The 22,986-nt window shown below is 46.5% G+C and overlaps 1 protein-coding gene across 5 annotated transcripts in view; it reads right to left on the bottom strand.

Moving 5' to 3' along the window:
* Nucleotides 1-22,986, bottom strand: part of IRAG2 (inositol 1,4,5-triphosphate receptor associated 2) — a 1,168,119-nt gene that overhangs the window by 1,007,992 nt on the left and 137,141 nt on the right. The window lies entirely within an intron of this gene.

Below are 22,986 nucleotides of genomic sequence, written 5' to 3'. Positions count from 1 at the left end.
GAAACCGGTCCTAGGAAGCTTGTTTTCGATCCAGGGAAGGCATGGCTTGGCAGTTCGGGCTGGACTGTTCCCATGAGGCACAGGATCAGACTGATTTGCATCTGGCCATGTCTGAACTGGGGTGGCAGAGTGGGCTAAAGAACGATGATGGATTAAACCCAGATCTGTTGACTGGGTGAGAGTGTTTGATTGGTTCAGATGCTCCGTCCATCACCACCCCCTTTTGTACAGTACAAATCACAAGCATGTGACCCATCACTCAACACTAGAAAAATATCTTTTCTTAAATTACCTCAAAATCGCAAAGCCTGGTTCAGTATTGTAGTGTTGCGCTCTAGTGTTTCCGTGGTCAAGGACAGAAAACACTAGGAGCGCAGAGGGAGTGACTTCTGGGATTGTAGCCAGCCACAGCGTTAGAGCTGGATTCTCCCTGGCGCTCTCCTTATATAAATATACATCAAACTACACAGCGTGTCTGCCTCGTTCCTACCCAAACGCCTCTCATTGCAGATTTCAAGTGCAACAGCGGCAGGAAGTAATTACAAGTCACGATCGTAATTAAAAAAAGATCAGGATCTTGATCAAGTGTTGAGACTTGAATCATACAGCCTCCATACCCTTTGAACTTAGACCTCTATCTTGATCAGTTGTTGAGACCTGAAACACACAGCCTCAACACTATTTGAACTTAGTCTGACTGAGTGAAGGAGACTACGGGCTCCTGCTACGACAAAAGCCCCATCACTGAGAGTGACCACATTGGCACCTCATGAGCCCTCCTGTGCCTGATTAGGCTGTCCAATTTCCGTACAAGTCCTGATGAAGACCCGCACTGACCTTGGGTTGAAACGTCGACAATCTGAATCGTGGACCAGTTGATATACCCTGAGATGAGGATCATTAATCCAGTCTGCAGAGTGTTTGGCAATAGTGTGTTCTCTGGCCACAACCCCTACCCTTCCTTCCCCAATCACCAATGTGTATATTACACAGTCACCACAGCACCGAGCACCAATGTCACCTTTGTCACATATTACTTGTCACAATGTATATATTTTTTGACAGCCTTTCAAGTGTAAATTTGGGTATTTCTATGATTGAAGCAATTTATAAAAATTCTTAAATACCCGATATGGTTTGTGTGTGTATTAGAATTGATTTCTCATTGTTGGCATAGTCGTTTTGAGTAATCCTATTGCCTCAAGAAATATATTCTTAGCACCCGACAGAACCATTTGTATTTTAGTTCTCTACAATTTGGGGACGACACGTTGCAACCAAGACATAACACGGCAGCCAACCAAACGAGGCAGCGAGGCACCGAGGGAGAGCATGGCAGGGGAGCCGCGGGAGCCGGCACATGGACACGGGAAGTGGCGCTGCAGGGGAGAGGAGGAGCGCCACACCGGCAGCAGGCATTGCGGTTGCCCAGCCTCACACCATGCCAGAGGGAGCGGCAGAACCGTGAGTAAGCGGTGCCCCTCCCCCGCAGTAGAAGCGCTTAGGAACCATAAGCGGGAGGTGCATCCATCAGTGCCCACACTAAGGGCATTGTGGAGACCAGGTGCAGGGCACAGCGACCCCTACCCCAGAAGCAGACAGAGGGCCACACCAAGGGCCAGATTACATGGTCCCAGACCAGCCACACAAAAGACCCCGGTCCCAGGGAGCAGCAGCTTGCGGAGTACGCCACCGCACATCCAGACTCCAACTCCAGGGGTGCTGACTGTACCCAAAGTCACCACCCAGTCAGTCTTGTGCACAGGGGACGCCCGAAGACGAGGGCATTGGCTGCAAGGAGAAAGAGAGAGCAACTCAGCAGCAGTGGGCACCACAGAGCAGAGCAGGACAAGGCCGGAGCTGACCAGCCTGCCGAGGGGGAGCAAGTAGCCAAGAGGCACCATCCTACAACCCATGCAACGGCCAGGAAGGAGGCAAACCCACATTGGAGGAGGGGGGAGTCCAGAAGCACCCACGCCAAGCACCCAAAGACCGGAGGGAAGGCACACTGAGCTACAAGAGGACAACCAATCCTGGTGCACCAGACTCAAGACAACGTGCCTGAAGACCTCAGGCAGAAGCGGCGGGTTTGCAAGACCAAAGCGCGCCAGGGAGCCCCCCCCCGCACAGAGCAGTCGACGCCACACCCAGATGGCAAGCTGCCATATGCGCCCAAACATTTTCCCTCACAAACCCAGTCCCCTTCCTACCGAAACCGGGGGAACCAGCCATGAAATGGGAGGATTGGAAGGAATACTTCCTTAACTATTTGTCAGCTCTGGAGGACGAAGGTGGTGAGGTGTTTGCGAGCAAGCGGAAAAAGAAGATCCTATTACACAACTTGGGTCCCGAAGGCATCAGGTTGTACATGAACCTGGTAAAGAAAACCAGGGATCAGGATGACGATGTGTTTCAACACGCCATTGAGGACTTGGACAGCCATTATCTGCCAGTGGTGTGCAGTACAATAGACCTTCAACTTCTTTCAACGGAAACAGAACGTGGGGGAATCAGTGGATGTCTACGTAGCATCATTGAAGAGACTAGCGATCACCCGCAAATTTGGAGTCCTCCACGATGACTCCATCAGAGATCAAGTGTGGAGAAGTGTGGCTCACTGGTTAGAGGAGGCAGACCTGGAAGCAGAGGTCAGCCCGGGACCAGGGTTCAATTCCCGGCTCGGCAGGGTCTTGAGTCCTAAAATGTTCATGGACTTGACAATTCTCGCTCCGGTGCCTACTCGATTCACGGGTTCACACTCTGCGACTCTGGGCAATAGCTTTCTTAATCTCCACAATGGCCCCTCGCGGCGGGATGCCTGGCTTTCACCTTGCGGATACCCTGCCGGGGTTATCTCACAGGGGAATACCAGGACGAGTTCCCTAAGCAAGCGCTTAGAAACCGCTTGGTGATTTGCGCTATATAAATTCCTGTACATTTACATTTACATCAAATCATCATGCACACGGTGAATACATCCATACAGGAGAAGCTGTGGGTCAGCGAAGAAGCCCCCCTATATAGTGGCCATGTTAAAAAAGCGGAACTCTCAACATGGTGTGCGGAAGCTGCCAAAACAGAAAGCGCCAGCAAACCCATGGTGGGCAAAGTATCGGACGCCACCCCTCAAGAGCGCAAGCAGCCATTCACGGGAAGCTCAAGACAGTCCAAAAGGTATGCTCCCTAGACACTTACAAATCGAGATACCCAAGGGGAGCACAAGAACTCTTGCTACAGGTGCGGCAGTCAAACACACGCAGTCAACGACAAACGTTGTCCCACCTCCAGAGCCAAATGCCTGTACTGCGGTATCATGGGACACTTCGAGAAGGTCTGCAGATGTAAACCCAAGAAACTGACAGTCAAATACGTGGCCCAGGACTCAGAGACAAAAGAAAGTGGGGCGAAGACTACGACGAAAGTTTCCTGTGCATAGATAACCAGGTCTTAGGCATAGACTGTTCACGCACATGGAAGCCATTGTGCGAACTTTTAATAGGGGGGAGTACAAGTAGCAATGATGGCCGACTCGGGTTCCCCATACACCATCATACAACGCAGCATCTGGGACAGAGACTTTGCGCAAACCATTGGCACACACCTCCTGGCCCCGGACATCTGCCCAGTCACTTTCATTGGGGAGCCCATCCCCATGGTGGGGTACTGTCCCCTCCAATTTGAATTCAAAGGCTGCACCGTGGAAGGAAAACTATGTAGCAGAGAAAGGACCCTCCGTCTTAGGATGGGTGGACCAGGGAGAACTTGGTATCCAACTGAACCCTGGAGGCACAACGCAAGTCCTGATGATGTCCCCAGCGCAAGCATATGAGGCGGACAAATGGAAGGTGGATTTCCCGACGGTATTCGGAGGCAGCACGGCAAGTTAACGAAGTTCACTCATAAGATCTGCCTCAAGGAAGGAGCAAAACCAGTGGGCCACAAAGTGCGGAATATTCCATTCCAAAGCAGGTAAGCGGTACAGCAAGAGTTACAACGCTTAGAAGATAATGGAATTATTGAACCGATCGAGCGCCCAGAATGGCTGGCGCCCCTGGTCGTAGCCAGAAAACCCAACAGCAAGGTACGCCTCTGCATCGACTTGCGGGAGCTTAACAAAAACATCTTAGTGGATAAATTCTCATTGCCCCGGATCAATGAGATGTTAGCCCTGACGAAGGGCATCAAATGGTTCTCCACTATAGACCTGATCTCCGCCTACCATCAGATCGCGCTGCACCCCACCTGCAAGAAACTTACCTCGTTCATTACACCCTCTGGATGCTACCAGTTCTGGCGGATGCCATTCGGCCTAGCGGATACCATTCGCCATAGCGTCTGCCGCTGCGGTCTTCCAAAAACTAATGCATCAACTGTATCAACTGTTCCAACACAGACGGGGTGCAGTACTTCCAAGACGACATCCTAGTAATGGTCAGGACCAAAGCAGACCATGACGCCAAGCTCTCCACAGTACTGCGCATACTGAGGCAGAATGGCCTCACCGCAGAATGGGACAAGTGCAGGTTTGGAGTGTCATCGGTCACGTACCTCGGACATGGAATAAGTGACAAAGGCATTGCACCAAAACAGGCCAAAGCGAAGGCCATAAAGGACGCACCTACCCCCAGGAATAAGGATGATGTGCGGTCATTCCTCGGAATGACAGAATTTTACAGCAAGTTTGTGCCCCATTTTGCCACCAAAACACACAACCTGCGTCAGCTTTTAAAGGAGGAAAACGCCTTCACTTGGTCGGAAACAACGCAGGCAGAATTCCAGCAAATCAAAGAAGACATATGCGAGGCCATGCCACTACACGGATTTGACCAACAGGCATTGTCCATTCTCACCACAGATGCGAGTGGCAGAGGGTTGGGAGCGGTCCTTAAGCAGCAATCCGCAGAAGGTGAAATGATGACAGTCAGCTTTGCGTCCCGGTCCTTGGCCCCGAAGGAAGAAAAATTCAGTGTGGTTGAGAAGGAGATGTTAGCAGCAATTTGGGCAAGGGAAAGATTCCGTCAATTCCTGTGGGGCTCCAGATTCCTGCTCCGGACGGATCACAAGCCGTTAGTGAAGGTACTTACGTCAAGTGGACCCGCGATGGCCACACCTCGCATAGCAAAAAATGACCTCGCAGCTGTTGGATTATGTGTACAACGTCCAATACATTCCTGGCTCCAAGAACAAAGTTGCCGACTTCCTCAGCAGGGCAGCAGCAATGGAGAACGCACCGGTGCCAAAGGAAGAGGACTATTGCACCATAGCATTCATGGAGGACCAAGGAGTGGTCATAAGTGCACAAGAATGGAAGGTGGCATACGAGGACACTAGCCTCACTGCAATCAAACAGTTCATAATCATGGGGTGGCCGGAAAAGAAACACTTGAACACGGAACAGTGGAAATTCTATGAAGTACAAGAAGAGCTGTCAGTAGGAGACAACGAGACGTTCGTGCTCAGAGGAGAGAAAGTGGTGCCCCAGGACGACTGGTAACCCAGTTGCTTACTATTCTGCATGAAGGACAATTGGGAATAGTCAAAACAAAACAAAGAGCCAAACAAGCATACTGGTGGCCGGTGCAGGATACCCAGGTGGAGAGGTACGTCAGAGAATGTAAACAGTGCAGCAATGCAGACAAAACACAGTCCACTATGCGACCCCGGTTAGGCAAGTTCTACAACCCTGGCAATCAATGGGAAGAATTGTCAGTGGACATATTGGGCCCCATCTTAGACGCAAACAGTGTACTCAAATATGCCATCGTGCTAGTGGACCGGTACGCCAAGTGCCCGGAAGTGGAGATATGCAAAACCGTGGACACTGATGCAGTACTGGCCTTCCTCATATCCACCTTCCTGAGAGAAGGGATTCCAAGAGTCATAACTTGCGACAATGGACCCCAACTCACGTCTGAGAAATGGAACGCGTTCATGGAAAGGAACGGAATACAGATCAAACACACCCCGATATACCATCCAGCAGGGAATGGCCTGGCCGAAAGATTTAAGAGGGTCATCATGGGATCCATCCAAGCGGCCATCAACATTGGGAAGAACTGGGAGAAGGAACTCAAGTCCACTGTTTGGGCCAACAGAATCACTCCCACTAAGATAGGTTACAGACCATTCAAAATATTAAGAGGCCGGGACCCATTCACCAAAGACAATGTGGCGTGGTAACAACGCACAGTACAAAGCAAGTGGTCTCCGGCAGTAGTGCGCAGAAAACTGGAGAAGGCGCAAAAGATCTACACAGACCACTACAACAAGAAGCACAATGTCAAAGACGCAATGCTGGAAAAGGGGGAATGGGTCAGAGTGGAGCTACCTCAATTGAGTAGGAAAGGTAACAGCAAGTTCAGCACGCCTCTGCAGGTCAAAGAACTGTACACCAGGTGAGCCTTATTGAGTGGTGGGATGACATGGTCCCTAGACAGAATGTCCATATGTAACAAGGTCATGAAGTGGGCCAAGACAGAAGAGACCCTACCGGATGAAAGTAACTACGCGGGCCTGGAGTAAGAGGAAAACAATGGAGACATAGAAACACATAGCGGGGGCACAAAAGGCACTAATACAGAAGAGGCGAACACCACCATGACACAGGTGAATCCAGGAGATGCTGAGTGACGGGCAAGACAAGTAGAGCAAGGTGCGAGCGGCACTGTCACCAGGGACCCATCACAGGAAACAATCAATGTTGCCCTACACGGTGGCAGTGGAGCAATGGGGAAAGGCACCCCACCAAGACAGACCAGCACAGGTAGGACCGTGGTACTGCCCAAAAAGTATTGGGAGTTCGACATGAAGACCTAACCACATCTTGGACTGAACTATCCTAGCCGTAACCCTGTAGTTTAGTATTCTTTCGTGGTGTTGTTACAGGGGTGAGATATGTGGTGTTGCGCTCTAGTGTTTCCGTGGTTATGGACAGAAGACCCTAGGAGCGCGGGGGGAGTGACTTTCGGCATTGTAGCCAGCCACGGTGTTAGAGCCGGATTTTCCCCGGCGCTCTCCTTCTATAAATAAATATACATACCACTACACAGCGTGTCTGCCTCGTTCCTACCCCAACGCCTCTCTACAAGTATCTCCACAGAGCCACCAAGAGGAGCAAGCTTGGCTCGAACTTGCCTGCAGACATGAAAACAATCATATTTAGAACATAACACCGAAGAATGGGTCATTACTATTGAAAGCAGAATTATCAATGGGACAAGAAGGGATTTGATGCACGACATATCCAGGGAATTAAGTAAAAATATCTTCATTACAACACCAATTTAGAGCTGGAATACCGCAATAACAAAATATTAGAGAGTGGTGCTTTCTTAGGGACTCCAGAAGGAAGATGTGTTAACTTCATGAAATTGATACCACAAATTCAATGACTCTTCAATGACTCATCCATCTACCTATTGAATGGGTTCATAAAATTGGGACAAAGCGTAGTCGCTCCCTCAAACCTAAGTTCAATAAATATTTCCCAATGTGCTCCCCAAAAATGCAGGTTCTATAAAGGAGCCAATGTTAAGACAAAAATCACATTTGTTTATTTTGTTTGTTTATTTGTTTATATAGCACCAGAATTAACTCCCAAAGGAGTATCTCTGTGCTTAGGACGGACATCATAGATGTATGTGAGTGCAGCTGGAATCATAAACAGAAGAGGGTAGTCTTGAGCAGTTTTCTAAAGCGAAGATGATAAGCACATTGTCTTAAGTGTGGAGGAAGCTCATTCCAATACCGTGGGCCAAGGCAGGAGAGGGCTTTTCCCCCCCAATCTTGCCGTCCCAACTCAGGGGACCTCCAGCAAATGTTTGGAGCTGGAACGGAGAGACCTTGAGGTTCGATGGAGAGTCAATTTTTCGGAATGATGACTAGGACCAAGATTGAGGAGTGCCTTGTGAATGGTACAGCAGATTTTGAATTGTATTTGTTGGCGTATGGGGAGCCAGTGAACATGCAAAAGAAGAGGGCGAGAGGCTGTCCTGGGAGGCATATTAAGAACTACTGATCGAGGTCTCATTAGAAAAGATCAGTAGACCGTTATAGTAGTCCAGACGGCTTAATATATGAGCCTGAGTCAAATTCTTCAGTGTAGAATCCGGGAGGAGAGGAAAGACTCGCCGAAGTAGGCCCAGAGTATGAAAGCAGGTGTGCACCGTCTGAGCAACGTGCTTCTTAAAGGTAAGGGCTTGGTCCAGACGGACGCCTAAGTTTTTAACAGAAGCTTTAGGAGCAGGAGGGGCACCAAAGTCAGTCGGCCACCACTCGGGCGACCACAATAAGGGAGCCTCACCGAAGAGCAAAAGCTCTGTTTTCCCAACATTACATTGGAGGAGATTGCTGTTCATCCAGTGTGAAATAGCTCTCATTCCCAAAGAGAAGGTCGTCTGTACAGAAGAAGTGAATTTGTCGAACAGGAAGAGTAGCTGTGTATCGTCGGCATATGATATTGGAATGAACCCATGGGTATTTAGTACACTGGCCAAGAGAGCAACATAGATATTAAACAGAGTGGGACTCAAACATGAGCCCTGAGGTACTCCCTTGGACAATTCCATGGGTGTCGAACGATATGGGCCCAAGTTGACAGTCTGAGATCGGCCAGATAGAAAACTCGACATCCACTGAAAAGCGGAGTCTCTTAGTCCGATCTCCTTCAATGTCCTGACCAATATTTGATGGGAGACCGTATTGAACGCGGCAGATAGGTCCAATAGCACCAGGATCGTAGAGTGGCCCTTGTCTAGCGTCATTCTGAAGTAGTCAGTGACCGCTAGCAGAGCGGATTTGGTGCTATGTTTGGGTCTAAAATCTGACTGGGAGGCATCTAGACTGCCAGAGAGTTCGACATGGTTAGAAAGATGTTTATTGACATGTCTCAAGTAGCTTGCTTAGGAAAGGAAGGAGCGAGATGGGACGAAGGTTAGTCAGATCAGTCATAGGGGCATTGGCATTCTTACAGATTGGCGTATCCTGCGTAGCTTTCCATTCCGAGAGATTGAGAAGATATTCAATCTGTGGGGATAGTTGGGGTGCCAGGATGGTGGGGATTCTAGCTGGAATCAAATCACAGGGCAAACCCGATTTTACTTTATGGATTAAAGTTATTACATCTGCTGTAGTTAGTAAAGGAAAGCTTTCAAACAGCAGAGGAAGAGCTAATTCTGGAGTGTCCATAGTCAGAGGAGCTAGATGCTGGTTTACGGACAAAACAATTTTTTCATAAATTTCCTCTATTTTTTGTGATAAATACTGCGCAATATTTGTGTAGGTGCTTCAAGGTTCTCACAGGCCTTGGATTTTGTGAATGACTGCAGAATATGATATAGAACCCTAGGAGCTTCGCCACCCAATACAAGTTGTGTGGCAATGTGTTTTTTGCGTGCAATTTTGATGTTGATAGGATAACTGGACAGGTTGGCTAAAAACTGAGTTTTATCGCTTTCATCATGAGTGGTGCGCCACTTTCTCTCATGTTTCCTGCAAAGCTGTTTTTGTGCACGCAGCTGGGGAGAGAACCAAACAGCCCGAGGGTGTTTGGGATGATTAGGGGATCGTTTCAGAGGTGCAAGATAGTCAATAGTCTGAGCTAATGCCAAATTAAATTTAGTTAGAGCTTCTGCTAGGTTATCTGATGGATTATTCCGTGGCTTTTCAAAGGAGGCTTGGAAATTCTCAGGGGAGACCTTCTGCCATTGTCTACAAGTCAGATGTGGGGTCAAGTTTTGTCCTTTGAATTCCTTAGGGCCCTGGAATGAAAATTCAATTACCGCATGGTCAGACCAGGTTAGTTGCAAGGGAGGCTTTCACTGAACATTGGGAGAGTTGGAAAAAATTATGTCTAGCGTGAGACCAGCGGTATGGGTAGGACCTTCATTCAACTTATTTAGGCCTAGGAGTGCTAGATGGTCCAGAAGGGTTTATGAGTCAGCGTTAGTGGTACATTCGCTATGAAAGTTAAAATCGCCTAGAAGTAAGAAATTATTACTTGCGAACACATAGGGGGCTATTAGTTCAGTAAGTAGCAGTAAAAATTCCACTAGATGTCCTGGGGGCGATAGACCAAGGCCCCCTTCCTAGGGACTTGGGAAGAGAAGTCAATTCGAAAAATAAAGACTTCCACCTATGAATTGCAGCACTCATCCAGTGGGGAGACTTTAATGCTGTCTTTATGAACAATAGCAATTCCTCCCCCCACCTTGAGTGATCTATCCATCCTAATGAGTTTGTAACCTTCAGAGCAATAAAAGGAATGGAGTAAGGCTTAAGCCAGGTTTCAGTTAAAAAACCCAACTCAGGCTGTACAGAAGATACTAAATTCCAAATCTCAGTGGAATGTCTAGGCAGGGAACGGAAATTACACAACATATTTTTCCATCCTATCTGTAATTTATTTATAGGGTTCTTAATATGTTGGTCCTGAGAGGTAATAGACTCTGTGCTAGAGGGGCCAATACTGGATGAGGGAGGATATGGGGTTTCATAGATTGGCGCAGTTTCGCCTGAGTTGCTCTTGTACTGACAAACTCTGCAGGTGAAGGGACCTTCGACCAATGTTAAGGAATCAGGTCGACAGAGAGGTATAGCCTTGACTCTTAGGTCAAGCAACTCCTTTCTAGTGTAAAGCCTAAGTTGAGATATGCCCATTTTTAGAGTGGTTTGACCAGGTGTTCTGGTGCCTGGCGATGTCCAGGAGAGGACGGGCGCAGACAGGCTTGCCTTAGGCACACCTTTGGTGCGCTACCGGCATGCCCCATCTAGGGCATCTGGTTAAGTAGAGGGGGTTGGGCACATTCTCAAAACGTTCACAATTTATCCCGTTAGCTGAAAGAAATTTGTGATCCTAAAACCAAGGCAATGCAACCCAAATTACATCATAATGCACTATAGAACAAGCAGGATAATGCTCAATCTTAAAAAAACTATTTTGATAAACCTACAGAGATGGCCAAACACCATGTTCCTGCCTCCCGAATATAAGTAAATCATAAATTTTAACCTTGTGTGATGAATGCTTCATACCATCTATTTGTACCCCAAATTGTTCTTAATGCTTATATAATGTCATCATATAGTTTACCTGCAACACAATACTCAAACATGCCCAGAGACATGTGCATGACATCTATCCAGGTCTGATATATGAGACCTCTAGGATGATGGCCTTTCTTGGAGCTTGAAATACCTAATATTGCAGGGTATTCTATAGCAGCCTTGGCTATTGAACAGGATTTCAATGAACCAGAGACTTTTGTGAGCCTAAACAACTGACATACTTATAAGAATCAAGCAACGTCCACGGTTGCGTGGGAAACACCCAGTTTTGGTAAATCTCATCTCCCACTTTCTTAAAACTGTCCGCCAAATGAAGACGTAGGTCCTAAGAATCCATTTAATTTTCTTACAAAGGCAAATTAAGGTATCAATCACCCAATAAACAAGCAGAAATTCCGGACATCAGAAAATTAAAAAGTGGGTCATCACTGTTACACAGGACGTTAAGCTCCAAAAGGAACACGCTAAAGTATACAAAGTGACGTGGACAAGATTTATGATCATCTGCCATAAATGGCTTGGTGATCCTAATACATACAGCTTTAGAACCAGCAATAATTTAAAAAAGAAAAAAAAAAAAGAGAAATATGATGATGGATTGACTTGAAAATAAATTTTTATAGAACTTTTATACTCAATTTCATGTCTCGATCCAGTGATTCTAGTTTTGGGACGATGATTAGAGAGCTAAGTAACTAGAACTATTCTAATACATTGATATTACCCTTAACCTTACTTCAGATCACTGATGCCATGTCAAAAATTCCATATTGCGCAAAGTGGCTGGAATCAATCAATCAATCAGGCATTTGTATAGCGCGCTACTCACCCGGAGGGTCTCAAGGCGCTTGGGGAGGGGGAGTCCGCTATTGCTCGAACAGCCAGGTCTTGAGTTGCTTCCTGAAGGCGAGGTGGTCTTGGGTCAGGCGGAGGTGGGTGGGGAGGGAGTTCCACGTCTTGGCGGCCAGGTAGGAGAAGGATCTTCCTCGCGTTGTGGCTCTTCGGATGCGGGGGACGGCGGCGAGGGCTTGGCTGGTCGATCGGAGATGGCGGGTGGGAGTGTAGAAGTTGAGGCGATCGTTGAGGTATCTTGGGCCTTGGTTGTGGAGAGCTTTGTGTGCGTGGGTGAGGAGCCAGAACGTGATTCTCTTGTTGACGGGGAGCCAGTGGAGGTTTCTTAGGTGTGCGGAGATGTGGCTGTGTCGGGGGATATCCAGAATGAGCCGTGCTGAGGCGTTCTGAATCCGCTGGAGTTTTTTCTGGAGTTTTGCAGTGGTTCCGGCGTAGAGGGAGTTGCCGTAGTCCAGATGGCTGGTGACTAGGGCCTGGGTGACCATCTTCCTGGTTTCGGTGGGGATCCATCGGAAGATCTTCCGTAGCATGCATAGGATGTTGAAGCATGGAAGAGTCCGATTGGGCGAGATGGGAACCATGCCTATTATTTTTCATACCCCATTCTTCATCAAGTTTGAAAAGTTCACTCTTTGGCCTTTTCTAAACAACTTTTAATCTGAATTGCCTTTCAGGTGAATGCATTCCATAGTCTGGAGTCCTGGTCTACCAATATTCTGCCTACAAGTGTCTAATTGCAACACAACTCCTTCAGGAGGGACAGAATGCGCAATTATTCCACAGTGGTAAAACAGACCTTGTGCCTCTACCAAGTCTCCAAGTTGGCAGTGAGCACACTTTTTTCAGCTTTGGTTCGCCAGGGCAGCGTTTACCAAAGGGAACATTCTCAAAGTTCGGCTGTTCTCCAACTTCACCACGTTGCACATATTCCCACAAAATCCCTTTCTGAAATCTCATGATGCATCATCATATTGAACCTTATTTTGCTTCTGATGATTTTTTTTTATCCATAATAACCACCTGTACCACAGAAGCCCACAGACACTCCTCCCCCACACTTCCCCTCCACCCCACCCTCAAAAACCACATAGGGATACATTTAGTGCTGGACGACCGACCCTTGAAAGAGGCAAATGCTGCAGAGGGAACTATTTAGTGTTACTCTATAGGACCACAGTGAGTCCTGGAATGCTCTATCTACTAATCAGGCTGATTGGATACAATCTGTAGCTTTATGATTTACCCTCCCTAGAAATCCGTTTGTCCTTAGGCAGTGTTAGACCTGTCACACTTAGGGTGGTCTTACCCAAAACTTTTTGCCTTACGTCCCAATTTTTGCTCATTTCTTTTTTGTTGGCCTTGGGACTTCACCCCTTCCAACCAGTGGTAAAGTGCTTGTGCTCGCTCTATAAAACATGATAGAACTGGCTTACACCCAATTGGCACATTTAATTTTATTTTAAGTCCCTAGTACAGTGGTACTGCTTGAACCCAGTTGCTGTAAATTAAATGCTACTAATAGGCCTGAAGCACCGATTGTGCCACCCACTTAACTAGCAGTTCAAATCATGCCTCAGGCCTGCCACTTCAGCCTCTGTGTGCAGTTTTTTTTTTTTTTATAACCAACTTAATAAATTTCAAAATTGCACCTTCAGAAATCAAAAACAATGACCGCCTATACCCTTGCCCCCACTTTGACTTCCTGCAGAAGGATACGTGCAGGGTAATCTATGTAAAGGGCGGCAGTCCATAGTGATCCAGCCATTTCCCCCATATTGGTTTATGAGGTCAGCCTCATGCTGTGTAGAAGCGTTCCTTTTGTGCGGCACACCAGTCCATCCTCTTTACCCATTCAGCCATCGTTGGTGTGGTTGTCGTCCTCCATCTAGAGGCAATGTCTCTTTTTGCCACTACAGCAGTCATCCTGATTAAGTGTCATTCCCCCTTAGTATTACGAAGGTCATCCAAAATCCACAGTAGGGCCTCTTTGGTCGAATTGTGTGTGAGAAGTTGGCCTGGTATATGATGTCCTCTACTTAAAGTGGGCAACTTGCCCCAGTCCATACAACCCTTATGGTGATTTAAGAGGTCTAAGATAACCTTAGAAAGCTATCCATGCGGTAACTGTGGAGAGCAGCACTCAGGCTTAGTCTTAAAGAAAGGTAAAGCTGCTTGTTTTACCGGAGTGCAATCTTATAGTATTGGTTAAATGTAAGGAGAACCACACAGTTGTTCTAAAAATATGTATTTATTAATATAACACTATCTAGTACGACACAGTATCTCCTACACAGAGATAATCACAAAGCACACAATACTTAAGCACAGAAATGACAGTCAATAGCACTTACACACAGTGGTCCCGGGGGGGCGGGAGGGGGGGGGGTGTTTGGGGCAGGGAGGACCAAACCATATATTAAGAAAGTGGTATAAGAACCATGACTCGAGTCAGGACGATGTTGAGAGGGCGTAGAATTGCTGGGACCCCAAGGAACCACCCAAAGTGAGTAAGTAGGGGGACCCCACGGACAATGGATGCAGTGTGGGAACACTACCGCGTGCTCCGTACAACTCTGGGAAAGTCGTGGCTGAAATTTCAGTGATTACGGACCCTTGCCAGTGGACTTCTAAGAAACCCTGTGGAAGATGGCACGTTGAAGAGCAACCCCACCCATGGATACCAAAGTACCCAAGTTACCTATCCCAGAGAAGCCGGGTGCGTAGGGGTTAAGTGTTGCCGGAAACTGCCATCAAACTCAGTGAAGGACTTCGAGAAAGTGCAGCTGCTGGAAGGGAGAAGAATGTCCGATGGAATCCAAATATGGATTCTTGATGGAGATTACCTCAAAGCAGAGGAGACAGAGTCTGGGTCACCTAGGAGTAACCAGGGGCTGTGTAGACGATTGCCCAACGATGTCTGGTGCTTCAGGTTCATTGACGGTACTCTTGACTCTGAGGCTGCGGGGACCAGGTGACATTGAAGATGACCAGGAGCCAGATGAGAGCTGTCCCACAAAGGATGTAGAGTGTTGAGCGGTCTGTGTCTGGCGGGAGCCCCAACAAGCCTTGGCAACAGCAACCCACGCAAAAAGTCAAGATAAGGTACGGTTCAGACCAGCAAGGTCCAGGAGACTCACCACAGCAAGAGACGTCAGAGCAGGCCTGGAGCACCAGGGGAGCCCAAAAAAGTAAAGTTGACCCTCAAATGAATCAACAGGCCGGAGGCACAGGAGTCGCATGAGGACCTCGAGCAGTTTCACCAAACGGGCCACAGAGCACTTGGTGCGATGTCAAAGATCTTGGTAGAAAATTGTGCCAGAGGTTGGGGCTACAAGAAGCCCAATGCACTTGTTAAAGAAATGCCAACAAGTACATGCACTTGCAAATGAATGTGAAGTACAGGGATTCGGGTACTGCAGCCCCCCACGAGGGATACTGGCCGCAAACTTGGTAAGTGGGCAGCACGGGCCTCAAGGGATGTAGAAACCCACCTCCTGTGTTGCTGGACCCGTCGGAGTCCGTAGGAGCTTGCGATCAGCAGACCGGTCAGCAGTGTTGAGATGCCTGCGAATACAGGGGAGGGAGTCCTTCACTCCAAGGGAGATCATCTTCAGTTGTCTTTGATGCTCCACAGGTCCTGCACGGATCCTGTATGGTGCACAGGCACAGAGTTTGCAGCAGACAGAGGGAGACAGAGTCAGGCCCAAATGAAGTCCAGCAAAGTCTAACGAGCCCAGACGGTCGAAGTGCAGTGGTTTCAGGTTAGTATCTTTCCCACAATGGATCTTAGGTCCAACAGCCAGGTAAGCCCTTAAGTACCCACGGGAGATGGTTGGAAAGATTCAGGGGACCCTCCCAGGGGAGGGTCTGGACAGAGGGGAGGTTACTCTGTCCTTTGTCTAGTTTTGCGCCAGAGTGGGAGCCAACTGCTACCAGGGCTGGTTTGAACTGGACTATACACAGGCACACCAAATGTGCCTCTCATACAGACTTTGTCACTGGCAAGCGCACCCACCCAACCCTAATACACTAAATCCTGTCTGGGAGGTGGTCACACCTCCCTATGACAGGATGCCTATTGTTCTGCATCCCCCTGCTAGAGCTTGAATTAGGAGCAGGAGAGCTGAAATGTGTCTGTGGTCTTCAGCAACCGTTTTGTGCTGTCCGGAGCTATGAGGCTGGTTCCGGAAACACCAGGGACCCCATGAAGCACACTTCTGAGCTTTGGAATCATACCTCCCACACCGGTTACCGGTAGGATACCAATATGTTTGATACAAAACACAATAGGGTTTGTTTCAGTCGTTTTAGAGTTGTTCAGCAAGCGGTCTCATAATACCCCTCTATATGTATAGATGGCTGCTTCACTGACAACCCAGGAGAATGGACTCTGTAGGCTGCAAGGGTGTCCTGCGCGTGCAGGGGCTCTCTCTCACTTAGAACTAAGCGCCCTGTCTTCAGGATTGCAAAGGCCTGCTAGAGGGGTGGCTTATAGGTTTTAAGTGCAGTGACCTTTCGATATAGTAAATTGATATCTTTAGTAAGTGGTGCATGCACCAACTTACACAGGCTGCAACTGAAGGCCTGTAGTTCCATTTTGAATGGCTTCTCATGGGTGGCATAATACTTGCTTCAGGCCATGGGAGGCCTCAGGGGTACCATTGCCATAGGTACATGTGTACCATATACTAGCGACTGACAAGGGTACCTCAGTATCCAATCTGGAGTGTACCCAAGTACATAACACAACAGTTTAGGTAAAAGCAGATAGACTGGGGTCCTGATTAGCAGGCTCCCCATCAGACTAGTCAAAAACAGTGTTACAACAAGCAAAAAGTGGGGGTAACCACATGAAGCAGATCCAACTTTCCTACATTGTATATCTCAGAACCAGGGAGAGGGGAGGCATGACTCTTCTAGTAGTCCATGATTGGGAGACAGACCTGGTATGTGGGAGAATTCTACATCTGGGTCAAAGCAGCTGCAGCAGGTGGGGGAACTGTACCTTCCCTGCTCGCCATAGTTTGATGGGGGTGATCTATGTACAGCGAAGGTAGTTCAGCTGCATCAGTCTTAAGCAAGAAGGTATAGCCATCTCACATAGGTCCATACAGGCTAGTTGCCTCGGTATCCTCCAGGGGGCTTCCAATTTTTTCCTCAAGGGAGCGAAGGTACGAGGAGTGTAGTTAATCATGGTACTGTAAATGGGCAGTTTTTTCTCAATCGGTAGCTGGGCCTCTAGTGGGTTGTATTCCGGGAGTGCGTTCAGGTATTTTTTAGCAAATAGCTAGGGCATATCCAACTTGCAGATATTTGAGGAATTGGCTTCATGGCGAGGGCATATTGTGTCTGAAGATCCTGGAAAGACCAGACAGTGTGTGCAGTTTTAAACTGCAATTTTGAACTCGTAAAATAGAAACCTCTTGCAAAGTCCAAATCTTCCTTTTTAATATATATAGGTCACCCCTAGGGTAGGCCCTTCACAGCTCACAGGGCAGGATGCAGTTTGTTTAAATGGTTGGACATTTAATTTTACATGTTACATATCCTGGTAGTGGGAAACTAAACTCATTTTTCACCACTGTGAGGCCTAGCTCTCTCATAGGATAACATTGGGTTCTAAATTGCATTTATTAAGTGGGAACCTTCATTTGAGAGCAGATAGGAATGTTGAGTTTGGGTCTATGGAATCGAGATCTAAAACCATCTTTATTGGTAAAATCAGATTTTAAGTCACAATAAAAAAATGCCAGTTTTAAGTTGAGCTGTTTTTCATCTATTTCAGTGACCCCTGGGGAAGAGCCGTCAGGCTCAAAATGCATTGGGTAAAATTTCAATGAGCTCACTGTAATATGGTTAACCTCACATGCTACTGTTGAAAGCCTGGATGGGCGACAGAAGGCATTTGAAAATGGCGAATAAAATATTCAGGTATAACCATCCTGTCTCTGTGGTGTTTAAACAAGTGAGAAGATTAACAGTGTTGGGAAAACTTTTGGTATACAGCGTCAAACATGATCAATTCAGGAGTATGTGGTTTACTTAGAGGGGTTATTCCCCATTCAGCAGTGCGACAGAAGGGTGAGTGAAGTGCCCATTTTGTGAGTCTTCTATAAAGGCTGAGATCAGGGACCTCTCAGCAGCTGTTGGCAAGCATTGCAAACTAAAAACTGGACTTAAAAGGAAATGAAAAATGCATAATTAAGGGAAGGAGGGCATTCTCATATTGACTCATTATTTGATTAGCATCATATCGTCCCCACTCGAGTTTGCACCCCATGGAGTCTGAAATTTGACTTTTTCCAATCAGACAGAACTTCTATCACTATTGAGGCAGGAACATCTGGAGTGGACTTTAAGAATGGAACATTTTTCAAGTTAACATCGAGATTTGAATAGCACAGCAGCTGAATTTAGATATGTTCAAGTTGGTTTCTTTCTACAGTTTTTACATTTTCTAGTGCACATTATCTTTTTTTCTTTGTTCATACCACGCGCACGTAATTGGTGATTATTTAATAGATATAATTTCTGTAGATAATATCCCAGTTTCATCTTCATGATATTGACACGAGTGAATGGGTTGGGGGAAGAATTGATTTCGTTCGGTTTTGGGTGTGTTTTAGCGCACATCGGCACTGTCATAGGAGGAATAGGTCACATGGTCACTTGGAATCCGCAATTCACGATTAAAGCACAGGAGAAAGGGAGCATTAGGGAGGAGAACGTGGGTAACGAAGTAATTCATTCTACCCAAGGAAGTTTGCACTAAACATTAAGTTGAGCTGTTTTTCATCTGTTTCTGTGACCCCTGATGAAGAGTCGTCCGGCTCGAAATGCATTGGGTAAAATATCAATGAGCTCACTGTAATATGGTTAACCTCACGTGCTACTGTTGAAAGAATGGATGGGCTACAGAAGGCATTTGAAAATGGCGAATAAAATATTCAGGTATAACCATCCTGTCTCTGTGGTGTTTAAACAAGTGAGAAGATTAACAGTGTTGGGAAAACTTTTGGTATACAGCGTCAAACATGATCAATTCAGGAGTAAGTGGTTAACTTCGAGGGGTTATTCAGCAGTGTGACAGAAGGGTGCATGAGTACAGTGCACATTTTGTGAGTTTTAGAAAGTTGGCATTTTCTTAACCATTTGGTGCCTGCAGCCTGCATCCTGGGTCCCATCACTAGGCAGAGTTGGCAGTTTGTCTTTGTGTATTGCTTCCAGGTAGTGAGGCAAATGGAGAACAGGTGTTGACAGGATGGGCCATTTCTGACTAGATAAGGGGGCAAAGCTGTTATCTACCACATCACAAAGCCTCGGCCTGAGCACCTTCACAAAGGGTCTCACAATAGTCTTATGACCTCAGACTAGCTGGGGCTAGGGCACGGATGCAGAAAAATCCAAACACTTCTTGGATGTTGGAAACCTTCAGAACATTCTCCTACTTCGAATTAGGCACCAGGTACAAATATTGGACAGTTTAGACTAAACTCTTCAGAACCAGAACCCTCTAGACCTGTGGAAGACTCGGGAGGACTGCTGTGCCACCCTGCAAGAAAGACTATTACCCTGCAAATTGAGTGAGAAGGGCTGACCCTGTACTGTGAACCCAGGTCTGCCAGAGTGATTCAAAAGTCTTATTGGCTGGCCTCCCGATCGGAGCCTTCAGGACAAAAAAGGCTCCAACCACCTTGAACTCCGCACCTGGACACGGTCCACTGTGATTCTTGCCTCCCCCCCCCCCCTCTCCCCATCCCCAAGTGGTGCCACCCGAGTCCTGGATCGTTGGAGGTAGACCTGAATGAGTTCTTCCAGACTACGGAGTGCCTGTAAATGAAACCCACTGCCCGTGACAGAGGTTTCAATGGAAAGATGTTGTCTGTAATTTTAACCTTTGAGCTAAAAGCTGAAGGTTTAGTTGACAGTTGAGATGGCTAAGCTGATGTGCAAGGGAGGGAGTCTTCTGTTCTGTGATCATAAGGGAGAGGCATACAGCTAAACAAGAATCAAGTTGCCTTGCCAGGGTGCCGGCCGCCTCAAAGAAATGTAAACATGTGTGCACACAATTGGTTAATCTGAAAATGTGAAAAGACTGCTTGGAAGCAGGTTATAGGCGTTAATGGATTCAGTAACATTAAGCTACCTGATGGCAAAGATTTATTCTTTTTGAGGTATTGTAAGGGTGACCTAAGCTGAACTGCCGAGTGCATGCTTTTAATGGAGAGTTATAAAAAAATGTTTGCACAAGATAAAATCTGTATTACAAAAATATTTATTTAAAAAGTAACTATCTTTAAATGAATTTCACATTTTGTGACAGCCTATCTTCTACTGTATGTAATGCAAAAAAATAAAATAAAGACTTAAACATTCAGTGCTTTCTGTGACAGGCAGGGACCTCGTAGCACTATGAATATACACTTCACTAGTCCCAGATTCACCAAACAGGATTTAATTTTCTATGGGTTTTTGGTTACACACACAGACATCTGCCATCATCGCTTTAACCAATAGAAGTTTTGTAACAATGTAGTGCATTTCCCACTGATTAGTTTTACCAGCAGTTAATTGAATAAAAAAAGAACACATAACTTAAATAAGAAATAAATGCAAGTTAAAGATCAACAAAATTACAGAATTGTGGTCCTTTTTACCCATGACTTTGACACTGCCTCAATGCTCACTAACGTCATCCCCATTGCATTTCAGAACCACAGAATCCATACTTTATGCACTTGGATGCCGCGCTGAATAGCTTTATAAAAGTATGAGAAAGCTAGCTATTTTACCCTTTGTTGTCCTACCTTGTTTTACCTTCATGATGTACCTGTGATCTGTATTTATTTAATACAGTATACTTATCACCTGACAGAACTGTACAAAAAAAAACTTTCAGTAAGATAGATGGAAAGAATATTTACGAGCAACTTTTAAGTAATCCAGTTTAAGATGGATCCTGTAAAAAAGCCTTACTTGTATGTTTTAATAGCCTGTAATTTTCCACCAATCATTGCAAATTGGAAATGATGTAAGGGCCACCAGACAATTGGTTCACTTTGTTTGCTCATGGCATGGTCAAGAGTGAGGGTTAATAAACTTTTTAAAGTTCATATATATTTAAAACGTTCTCTCTAGATGTCAATGCAATATAATGATCTAATGCACTAAATTGAAACACTCCCATATGTTAATTTAACACTTTCTACATTTTAAAATATTTATCATGTTGTTACATTTTTGTTGTGTAATTTACATCCCAAATATTTAGAAGTCTCTGCATGTTCTTTGGCACTTAGGCATGTGCTGGACTAATGGTTCCGCATGTGCTCGACAGCTGACACCTTTGAACGACCTGTACAGAGTGAGCAATTGACAAGGGCCCTGTCCTCCATAAGCATGGTTTGCCCGGGTGGGTGGGTGCTGCTTGTTCAACCACTTGACAATGCCTCTTCAGTGCCCCGCCAATTCTGCGGAGACTGCTCTCTAGATACACAATACTTACTGATACTCATGGTGGGCTCATCTTACCTGATTTTAAGAATTGTTCTTCTCTGTTATTTGCCGGTTCTTAGCAACAACCCTTTGAATCATTGGCTGCGATTCTACCATCTGATCTCAACTTCAACCAGTTCTTTAATTCTCTTTGTCTGGAGGTCCCAGTTCTGAGATCAATGTAGAGTCCCTGACACACACTCTAATGCAGCAGTAAGATCTTCTTAGTGCTCTGAGACTACAGATAGTTAGTGGGTACCTCCCTCCTGAAATAAAGTGTGAGACTTCACCCATACTATCTGCTCTGCCTCATTACTTTATGTTTGACATCTAGTGTAGGCAGAGGCGAGTCAAATATTTTTGTTCAATTTGGCTAAACTAGCAGAAGTTGAAAAAAACCACGTCCTTATTGCTTCCCAAACTTTTTGTCATGGATTTTAAAATATTTAAAAACAATCAGAATTTTCCTTGTGCTTTCTCTCCAAGAAAGATTGGGTAGGAGTCATGCAGTAGTGAGTCCTTCATTAGGGTGGAGGGGCGTTACGTGCGAGAAGCAGAAACTATGTTTCTGCTTCTCGCACTGCAAGAATGAAGAAGTGCATGGTTGGAGGCAGGCAGGTAGACGGGTCTGGGGCCGACCAAATCAGTATATGCGCACTCTCCCTTTTCTCGAAGTAGGCTTCCTGTAGCCTACATAGAGAATATGGCCCCCCCCCCATTTGGCACCCAGCTGGGCGCAGTCCCGACCAATCACAACGCTGCCATTGCAGCATTTTGATTCGCTTAGGGGATGGGAGGGAGGCTGCCTGTGGAAAACACAGACCCAGCTAGAAGCAGCAGGAAAACGCGGGACCCAGTCATGAGCGGAGGGGACGCATGACCCAGGGGGAGGTAAGTTAAAACAAATGTTTTTAATTAAAACTGTTACACTCCTCCCCCCCCCAACCCCTGCAAACCTACACAACCCCCTCACCCACCTACCAGTCATGCCGGCCGCAACTGAATGTGCGTATCTTAGGCCCAGCTCCATCAGTACAGCGTTGTTGGCATTGTCCACATCATACAGCCATTTCCTTCAGTGTGCACTTAACTTGTATTGTATACCCTGTGCACTTCAGAGAGCCAAGGGGACTTGGTGAATTGTGCAGACCACTTGCTCTTACAGGGCACATGCACGGTCTGATGCCAGTCTACCCCAGTGAGCACAATACAAGCTTGTTGTCTTCAGTAGTTTATTGTGCATTCACATGCTTAGTACAGTCTCTTCCCCGTCAACATCACAGACATGCCAAAATTCCAGCACTGAAACAGCCCTGCTGCAAGTGATTGATGATGCATTGCATATACTCGACTCTGGGGAATCGGGTCTTCTGATTCTTCTAGACCTCTCTGCAGCCTTTGACACTGTTAATCATAGCACCCTTCTCAACACTCTTCAACAGAGAATGGGATTGGATGGCACAGTGCTTAAATGGTTTGCCTCTTTCCTCTCGGAAAGATCCCAAATGATTAAGATAGCAAACAGTCTTTCATTTCCATTGGCTGTAGGTCAAGGCGTCCCTCAAGGTTCTTTCC

This window comes from Lissotriton helveticus, chromosome 1_1 (genome assembly GCF_964261635.1).
Source record: "Lissotriton helveticus chromosome 1_1, aLisHel1.1, whole genome shotgun sequence".
Lineage (NCBI taxonomy): Eukaryota > Metazoa > Chordata > Amphibia > Caudata > Salamandridae > Lissotriton > Lissotriton helveticus.
This window is presented reverse-complemented; position numbering and strand designations above follow the sequence as displayed.